Here is a 9,852-nt window from a genome sequence, read left to right as displayed (position 1 = left end):
TGTCGTACTGGAAGTCGGGAACACCGGTGTGAACTTCTGTTGACGACACCATGGCAAGGCTGGGTGCTTGCAGAATTTCGGCGATACTATAAATGTGGGCCACAGTGGTCCCAAGGCTGAGATGTTGGTGGTCACTTCCAAAATTCGCAAGCAGTACTTTGGTTTCTCCGTTTTCGAGGTAAACGACCCCTCTGGCGACAGCAAGACAGCGGTTGAAAAGCATAATTTGTTTGCTTTCGACGACACCCTCAAACTTCCGCAGCATCTTCGCGCCAACAGATACAACACTCGAACAGAGTGGAATGGTGACGTCATGAAGGATGTAAAGAGCAGCGGGACGTTCGGAAGCACTGTGGATGGTGTTCTCGGTGGAGAATGTCACTGACTTTGATTTAAGGTCAATGACCGCGCCATTTTCTGTGAAAAAATTCATTCCGAGGATTACGTCCCGGGAACGCTGGTCGAGTACAACGAAGGTGGCCAGGCACGTGTCTTCTTCGATGGTCACTCGTGGCGTGCACTTGCCAGCTGGGGTGATCAAATGGCCCCGGCAGTACAAGGCTGTGGGCCCGTCCAAGTTGTGGTCACCTTTTTCAGAGTCGCGGCAAAAGGTTCACTGATTACCGAGTAGTCGGCTCCGGTGCCCACAAGTGCGGTGACGTCGGTACCGTCGATTGAAACGTTCAGATCAGCAGTTGTAGTCGTAGGTGTACGGGAACGTCGCGGAGTCCGCTCACGGCTGAGGTGCGGCGCCAGGCGGTTTCGTTGCGGCAGAGAATTGATGCGGCGAGTCGTGTCATCGGGCTGGTGATCATCGGTGTGTCGTACAAGCGGTAGGTGATGGCTGTGCAGCGGTGGAGGATCTTGGACGTGTCGCCGGTGAGCAACCTTCCCCCAAAAGGTTGCAGCTTCTAGTTTTCCCGACGGGGACTAGGAGTCCTTCCACGCGAAATGTTTCGCGGAAGAACGTCGCGGAGATGAGAAACGACGTGGAGAGAGCGACAGAGCATAGTAGTGTGGTGCTTCGCGTGCCGCGGCCAGGTAATCGCTTATTTATCGAGGCCACTCACCCCGCTGCTGTCGGGGCGCATCGGCACTATATCCCGGAAGACCCATACGTCGGTAACTTCAGTTGCGGTAGACGTGACCGGGCGCGCCGCAGTGATAGCACAGAGGGCGCTGATCGGCAGCACGCCTGATGTCACTCTTTCGAGAGGGGACCTGAGAAGGGTGAGGAAGGACTGGTTGGCAGCGAATGTGGACAGGTGTATCGGGGCGACTTGGAGGCGGCGGTGGATGGCGAACGGCTGCAGCGTATGTCTTCATCTGGGGTGTTGTGTTCGGTTGGACCTCTTCACGAATAATGTCCGAAATGGAAGAAACCTGTGGCGACTGCGGAGCTGGAAAGAGCTTTTGAAGATCTTCGCGCAAGACGGTCCGGATGGTCTCCCGAAGGAAGTCGTGGCTAGAAGCATCGACACCGCTGGTAGCCATCAGCGACGATGGACGCTCGTAGTGTCTGGATCGCATGTCGAGCATCTTCCCCATCGTAGTGGCTTCGAAAACAAATTCGGCGACTGTTTGGGGCGGGCTTCGAATTAACCCAGCGAAGATCTGCTCCTTGATGCCCCTCATAAAAATACGCAGCTTCTTCTCTTCGGATATGTTGGGATCAGCCCGGCGGAAGAGCTTCGCCATGTCCTCGGAGTAAACGAGGACGATCTCGTTTGGTAGTTGGACGCGTGTCTGGAGGAGCAGTTCGGAACGTTCTTTCCGGAGGACGGTGGTAAAAGCCTGCAAAAACTGAGACTTCAAGGAACCCCACGTTGTTATTGCGACCTCTCAGTTCTCAAACCAAGTACGAGCTGCACCGTAAAGCGAAAAACACGTGCTGCAGCTTCTAGTCGTCAGCCCACCTGTTGCATTGGGCTAAGCGCTCAAACTTCTCAAGGCAGTCCTACGGGACCTCGCCTGGAAAACGTTGAAAGGTGGGTGGATCGCGTGGCTGCTGCAGCACGACGGACGACGAAGGGATGGCATCAGAAATGTTGACGCGGGTTTGTGTGGATACTGATGGTCGCTCTGAATAGGACGTCAGTGTCCTCACGCTAGAACGAGACTGCAGAGGCCCGAACTCTGGTTGTATCCTTGCAGCCGCCGGCTACCTTGGTGGGTGGGCGTAACTTCGACCGTTAAGTATTCAGGCGGGCTGCAGTCCCGGCTTCCCGGAGGGGTCCTGGGGATGGGGTGTGCTACCCAGCAAGCCTCCACTAAGATGTCTCGCGTGAATGCTGGAGATACTGATCACAAGAGACAGCTGCGGGCTTCGACGAGCGTCTTGACCACAGCTCTTCTTCTTCACCCCAGGTATATGGCACATACCCACGCGGGGGGATTGGCCAAGGTGTAGTTGAATAAACAAAGACGTTTCCATGGAAGATGAAAAAATTGTAGCACCAATCGTGAATTTTGAAAAATGAATGATGAAAACAACAGAACAATATTGACAGTTAAAAAACAGACAGCATTTTGGTGAAAAAATAACAGCTCGTAGAACTTTAAAAGAATTAGCACAGCTCCAGATTGCTTCTTCTTCTTCTTCTTGAGGCATCGCGTGCTTCAGGTCAGCGCTAAGCGAGCATGCGGAATGCACCGTGTCAATATGTACCTGATACAGGAAAGGTGGCTGTAAATCGCAATACTGCAAAATCCATGTCGAGATGACCCTGCTTGTATGTTAGGAAAAGAAACATTCGCGGATGCTTGGATTTGTTCGTCTCCACGTCTGCTGTGCTCAGCGATGCAAACACTTGAAGCTCCCGCAGCTAACGGTCTTAAATTGGACACAGGGGCAGTGTTGGAGGGGAGTTTTTTTAGTACAACTTTTAAAGGGAAGGGAAATGTTAGTTCAGGGCCTTTGAGCCTGCAGTGATGAAAAGAGGGCCGGGAATAAGGTTTGCGGGTTAAAATGTATGCAGCGAATTCAGGAACTGTTGTTGAGCAGTGACGTGCTCTCGCTTCCAATCTATGCGGAATAGGATTCGCCGGCTCGTTGTTCTGACATTTTGTAACATGGCATCGTGGGCATTTTGTTAACCTCCTCACTAATGCATGGCAGCACCCTTGAAGAATATGATGTCAAACTAGGTAATGACAACATACACATAAAATAGCGCTCATAGAGAAATGTTTGCTCCAGTTATTTGTTATCGTGGAAAATGTAATCTATACATTTCATGGGTATTCGTTGCATTTTCAAGTACAATATTGTCGGAAAAGATTTTGAAAAGTATGAAATTGTAGGAAACTGTTATGTAAATATAGAAGGTAATGGCCCATTCTTGTGAAATGTAGGAAATCATTTTTTTTTTTCAAGTGGTTCCATCGGTCGCATCGAACTGTTAAGACTGCCACTTCAAATCAACGGGAAACGCTTTTGACGATAGCAAAAACGATCATAGAGAAAAAATGAAATACTGCAGTCAGGTGATCTGCAGATATATTAATTGTTGTAGTCAAATGTTGCATCATATAAAAAATTACGCTCATAAATGGCTGCCCTCTAAAAATGCTTTTGTCCAGAATTGTTGGTTATACATAACTAAAATGTAGAACTATTTAGTTTGCATACTCAGCTCAGTGCGCGCCTACATTTGATAGCTTGTTTCAATGGTGGACTTGAAATGAGGCACTCAAGAATGGTTGAATGTAGCGTTTCAATGATTGCCGTTCTGGTACTTTTTACACGAATGTACACAACTTTTTACCTAAGATTTTACGCAGTTCTATAAAATAGGATTTTTCAGAGAAGAACGCTGTTTTCGGCATAGCATTTTCAGCGCTGTAGTACATCAGTATACAGCTAAGAGTATTAACTAGTAGGTTGGTTAACTATACATTTAGGCTCTTTTACTGTTAGCTTTCTAACTATTGCTATTAGGCTCCTTAATTGCTGAGAGGCGAGTAGCCCGTTGTAAGTAATATCCATATAAGCTTCTAGAATTCCGAAAACGTGGCTACTCTCGGTGCTGTGGAGCAAAATACTGTGGCTACAGCGCGCAAAATTACATGCTCTTTCGTTAAGCTTGCAGGCAAAGAAACCTCTCCAGTGTACGTAACTCGTCGAAATAGCGAAATTTTGTTTGGCCACAGCGCCGAAGATAACCTCGTGTTCGAAATTCTAAGAACTGACATTACTTACAGTGGGTTACCAGCTCCCAATAATTGAGGAACATAACAGAAATAGTTAAAAATTTAGTTAATCATTATTATTAACCCGACTGTTAATTAGCACGTCTTTGACATATTCTAATACGCTACATCGCTGAAAATGCTATATAGAAAAAAGCGCTCTTCTAAATCAAAAAGTCTACTAATAAAGGTTGTAGAAAGCCTTAGGTGAAATAACCCGTATAGATGTTGAACGGTACGCGTGTAGAGTGTATGAGCATTTTCATGATTTATTCTAACCGAGAGGCGATGAGCTGGCATGATTTTGAAGCCATCGCTATCAGGAATTCGGGATAGCGGACTAGTACATTTGTTTTTCCATCAGGTGGGGCATCAGAAGAAAATACCAGCTGTATCTTTTGTGTACAAAAAGAATACTCGGCTGCAACAAAAGTTTCATCTGAGGACCTTACCACTCTGCTTAATTGCCCAGCTCAGCATAAACGTGCTACGTACATGTGGGTGTGAACGCACCGGCTTGTAGCTGTGGAGCGTGATATCGAGTAACCGTTATGAATGCAAGTTTTGGAGAACACTTTAGTTTGTGTCGAGGAACATGGTATTGCACGACTGAAAGTTCTACTAAACTTCAGGTTGTTTTCACACCTCACTACTTCGGGCTCCATATTAATTCGGCGTCGGACGTGAAGCAGACAGCCAGAAGACGGAAGAACGATGACACACGGATGAACAGAGAAAGTAAACTTTATATAGGACCATTTCGAAAACAATATTGAAGCAACTACACGTAAAAGAACAAGACAATTTACGCTCAGATATATAAGAAGACTCAATAAGTGGCATTCGAGCTCAATGCTCGCTCTTCATGGCTTCACGAAATCCGGGACCTGCCTGCTTCCTCTGACGAAGACTGACCAAGAACCACGTAACAGCAAGCATCACGCTGTTCAATACCTTGATCCAAAACTCCCAGAAGTGGGAGGCAGCGTCGAGAAAGGGAGGAGTGGCAGCGGCACGCCTTAATTGCCGCGTAGGTCTCCCATGTCTTCTCGATAGGCCTCGAACCCTCTAAAATGTCTGGCCGCGCGCGCCCTGCTTTGCCAAGGTCGTGGGAAGAGGATCTTGGTCCTGCGCCGAGATGCGCCTAAGGTTGCACGTGGCTTCCAGAGCATTAAAAAATTGTTGTCCAAGATTATTTTCAGTGACTTTAAACCCCCCTCAATAGTTTCTCTAAATGTAGGATCTCTCCCATCACCCTGCGCTTCCGACAATCTCCGCCTCCCGAAGCACACAACCCAGCTCATCTGGACCCCTGCACACTCCTCCCTCCCAGGGAAGTAGGCGGCCCACTCACACGCCCGAGGCATCAATATCCGGGTGGGGAGCAGTCCCTATCCGCACCACAGAGCAAGGTCTTCGAGGGACCGATTGAAGACTTATGAGGACATCATCCAAAATTACCCACTTTACCGACGTCTTCACAAAACGGCCGACAGGTTACTATCCCACACGCATGCATATCCTGACGCCAGATTCAAACGAACGCATTCCGAAATCCCGCAGTTCTCTGCCATATCTGCCCCACCCTCTACTCTTCCAAACTGCAAAGTCTCCGGTGGGATCGCTACCCTATCCCACATCAAGTAGGGCGGCCCTATCACCCCCCTTTTTCCGCTTAATGAGTTCCGAGGAGCCGTGGCAGACCAGGCTGCGGAGCTCGGAGCCGGGCACTGAGATTCAGCGTGTCCAACGGGATTACTGGGTCACCGACGGACATGAACTCTTGGCCATCCGGCGGAAGTGACCTGCTGCGTATTGAGGGGGTCCGCTCTTCCCTGTCGGCTAACAACGTGTATTGTGGTTCTATCTTCTTCGGCACGTGCGCCGCGCAAGCACAGCACTAAGTATAACGGCCTTACAAGTTCGTTCAATTTTGAGCTGCTGAAAAAAAAGCGATTGGAGCTGTAGTTTATTAAAAATTGTCACTCAAACGTACTCTAGATTGTGGTCATTTCCATAGACGCGCATTGATTAAACTTTCTATGGTTTCGGAATAAATTACAGGCGAGGCATTGAAACGTGGCTGACTTTGAGGTGTACGGGAGAAGACTTATAGAATCTAACCTCTAAAACAAACCGCTTCCGTTATCTTTGCAATTAGTTGTACTAAAATACACGACGCTTTCCAAAGAAGCCGCCCAGTTTGGAGCGCTTAGGTGCGCTGCTAAAGGTTGTTGCAAATTCTTGATAGCGACTCTTCTTTTGGGGAATTTTTTTTCAAGTCAATTTTTCTTTGTTGGCTTATTTCGTGGCGTCTTCCAGTTTCTTGCTCATTTATCACGAGAACTTTTTTTGTTCACTAAAAAAAAGGTAGTTTATACCTTCGTTCGCATTACAGAATGCGTGGACCTTGATACTCATTTGAACTGTTGATCGTTAATTTTTTTATATGTCAGTTTCCCACTCAGTTATTACCTATGTATGCGTGTGTGAGCAAAGCAAGTGAGTTAGAACATGAGGGTTGATTGATTTGCGGGTAGTATTGTCGTAAGTTGAAGGCGAAAGCGCTCGGCGTTTTCGAAGGAATGGCCCTGGCGGCCAGTGTTCGTTTTTTCCTCACATCTGGAAGCGCGCAACGGCATCTCGTGTGCAGAGCCGTTGTTAAGCTGGATCACCCACTTAGTTTTCCCTTTTAAACTGCAGGCGAGTCGAGACCGCCTTGGGCCAAGCGCTGCCGTTCCATCCCCGCGGCCGCTCGGTGACCATAATGCTCGGTCCGTGCAACGCCTGAAGCAAGCAGCACGATTTGCAAGCCCTTTCACTGCAGCGGAGAAAGGCCGGACTGAGGTCAGTCAGATGATACCAGTATCGTGCTACGCAGTTTGTTCTTTTCCGTGAAGTAAATCGGCAGCCTTACTTGCCCCATTTTGAGAAAGCCCATCTTTGTGTATGTGGGTTAACACTTGATGGTATCCATAAAAGATGGCGACCTGGCAGGTGGCGGTTATATTAATGACTGGTAACGCGAGGTTGCTTGGGAAGAGCAACCGGGATCGCAAAAGTCACATGGGTGGCAGCTCCTGCCATCCCAGGAGTGTGGCGCAACTCTTAACCGCTGCACCGCTGCGCCAGGAGTGGTATGATGACTCCCAGGCTTCTATGAAGGTTAACTAGTGAGACCAATAGCGCTTATAGGGGGCATTAACCCATCAGCTATCACGGCATGCCCAAAAGGCGGAGCGCGAACCGCAGTATGGTGGCGAATGTGTTCTAGAAGGTAGCGGGTAGATCAGAACGGGTGCGGCGGCTTCGCAGCGGCTGCTGCGTAGGGCCATGTAGAGGTCGAATTGCCAACTTGCATGGCATCGGGTTACATTACGCAGCAGTGCGCGGCCACTACGTTCACAAAGTGAGCGGTTGGCTGACGCGTTCTCACACGGAAGCAGTTTAAGTGTCTCTGCCGAGATATTATGGCTGTTTAAAAGCGCCGCGCTTTACAATCTCCGTACTATGGCGTTACACTGTAGGAAGTGGGGACTGTTCTGTATTGATTTTTAGTATAAAAATATTTTAGATCACAACATCCTAAATGCAGGAGTGAAGTCAGTATTCACACACAACAATTTAGGTGCGTAGGAAAAAATGTGTATGGAGGCAGAAAACGACACAAATGAAAATAAATACGTCCTTTTAAATTAGAACCAGGCTATTTAATGAAGATTGCTTGAAAAGAAAGGAAAAGTTATATTGTGCATAAACACAAAATGGAGAATAATTAATTAATGAGAGTGACAATCTACGGAAGCACCTACAGTTTTGCTGATGACAGAGTTGTTCGCAGAGCTCTCAAATCTGAGACTGTTGAGAAGAACGATATGCGTAGAAAAGGGGTGTTATTCAGCGAGAGTCGTGACGCCTTTTGGTTGTTAATGATAATTGCTGAAGAGGGGTGTCGCGTATAAGGAAATTCTATTCTATGAGTGGCAAAATTTCCTTTGCGCAAAACTGTTTCTTGTTGCTTAATACCTGAACTTTATATTTTTATGTTTCATGTACCGTCGAATAAGAGTAACGGTGGGTATAAGGATAAAATATTGACTGCACCTTGTCTTAATTTTTTGGAGCAGCTGAATGTACCTTTTGGTGAACTGGTCCTAGACAATGGAGACACACTTCGTCTAAGCATGATCTCAATCATCTGTTATTCGTTAGAAGCTTGACAGACCGGACAATGTTCAAGCTTGGATGTTATTGGACCTGCTTTACGACTAGAAGATGCACAGAAATAAATAGATTTTTCTGACACAAAAACTTTCTGTAGCTCTATGTGTACTGTCTGTACACAAATTTGGGGGGCAGTTCATTTCATAGCGCGAAAGCGTGCGTGACCAGCTTACGACGGCATGCCTTTGGGCGCATCATTCCAACAGGTTACGCTACTGATCCTTTTTGAAATCGGTGCATGTGTGTGGAGTCTTCGGGTCCCGCGTAGGTCTTCAAGTGCACAAAGTCAGTATATTCAATGGGAGGGACGTGTCTTGCCGCTTTGCAAACCATTACAGCGCTCCTCGGAGATTCGCTCTGCACCCACTCTAGCCTTCACGCCTTCTCCACTAAATGGTATTTCAGGAGCGGGCTTACGGACACTGTTGGTTGGATATGCCGTTACAGGAGAAGCCGACCTACAGGGCAAGACTTCAAACACCGTCTCCCTGCAATCGCCCAGCGACGAGCGCCGCCATGCGGCCTCTGCGACGGAGCATTAGCTTGTCGTCGCTCCACACAAACAAGGTGGGCGGTGCTTCATGTCTGCGTACGTCGTTCGTGACGCCCACGAGTCTTCGCGTTGGGAGAACCGGGATGAGGAGTAGAGTTAAACCCGGAAGTAACCATTACTTTTTTTACCAAAAACGATCTGCTCCGAAGTGGTATGTAAGAGTGGTATGTACGAAGCGAAGCGCAGCCGTACAGCTGCAAATAAAAGATATGCAGCTCCGCAATTTCTTATGTGTAGGATTTGCAAATTTAATTTCTGTGTGGACAAGGATTTCGAGAGGAACGGCCTGGTTGGAAATTTTTCACTTGCTTCTGCCTTCTGGAAGCGCGAAACTGTGATTTTTGCGCCAATCCGTCCCTAAAGCCAATTAGTTGGCATTTGTGAAACTCATTCTACATACCAGCTGCAGGCTGCCCGACCCAGCAAGCTGCCCAGTCCTGCAGCAGTTCGCCGACAGCCACTTGGGCCAAATCCTGCGGGAGGCCGTAGCCGCTTCCGGAAGCAAACGAGAGGGGTGAGCCTTGTCACCGCACAACACGCAGTTAGCGCAGCAGCCGAATAAAGAACGATCGCAGTACCGTATTCCTCTTCCTCATTACTCTTTTTTGCCAGTGCTGTGCTTTGGGGGCGTCGTGCTATGGCACTTCTCTGCCGGAATGGTAGGAATTACTAGTGCCAGAAAACTTAAAGTGGGCATGCCCCGCATTTAGCGTTGATTTTTTTGTCGGTTTGTTATATATTGAGGATACAAGGGAAGGAAAATGAAGGGCTTCTTATGCCATACATAATATGGATTCAACAACCACCAAAACCAAGGTGCATAGAGAAGTGTTTCTGTTTTTTTTTTATTTTTCGTGTTTATCAATTAGAGGTTTGTAATGTAA

At 47.7% G+C, this 9,852-nt stretch overlaps 1 long non-coding RNA gene across 1 annotated transcript; it reads left to right on the top strand.

Moving 5' to 3' along the window:
* Positions 1 to 6,904: 6,904 nt before the first annotated feature.
* LOC144101891 (uncharacterized) lies at positions 6,905 to 9,461 on the top strand. Its single transcript, XR_013308088.1, has 3 exons — positions 6,905 to 7,038; positions 8,863 to 8,982; positions 9,372 to 9,461. It is a non-coding gene; the product is annotated as an uncharacterized LOC144101891 (long non-coding RNA).
* The last annotated feature ends 391 nt before the right edge of the window (positions 9,462 to 9,852 follow it).

Source organism: Amblyomma americanum, chromosome 1, assembly GCF_052857255.1.
Source record: "Amblyomma americanum isolate KBUSLIRL-KWMA chromosome 1, ASM5285725v1, whole genome shotgun sequence".
In the NCBI taxonomy this organism is placed as follows: Eukaryota; Metazoa; Arthropoda; class Arachnida; order Ixodida; family Ixodidae; genus Amblyomma; species Amblyomma americanum.
This window is presented reverse-complemented; position numbering and strand designations above follow the sequence as displayed.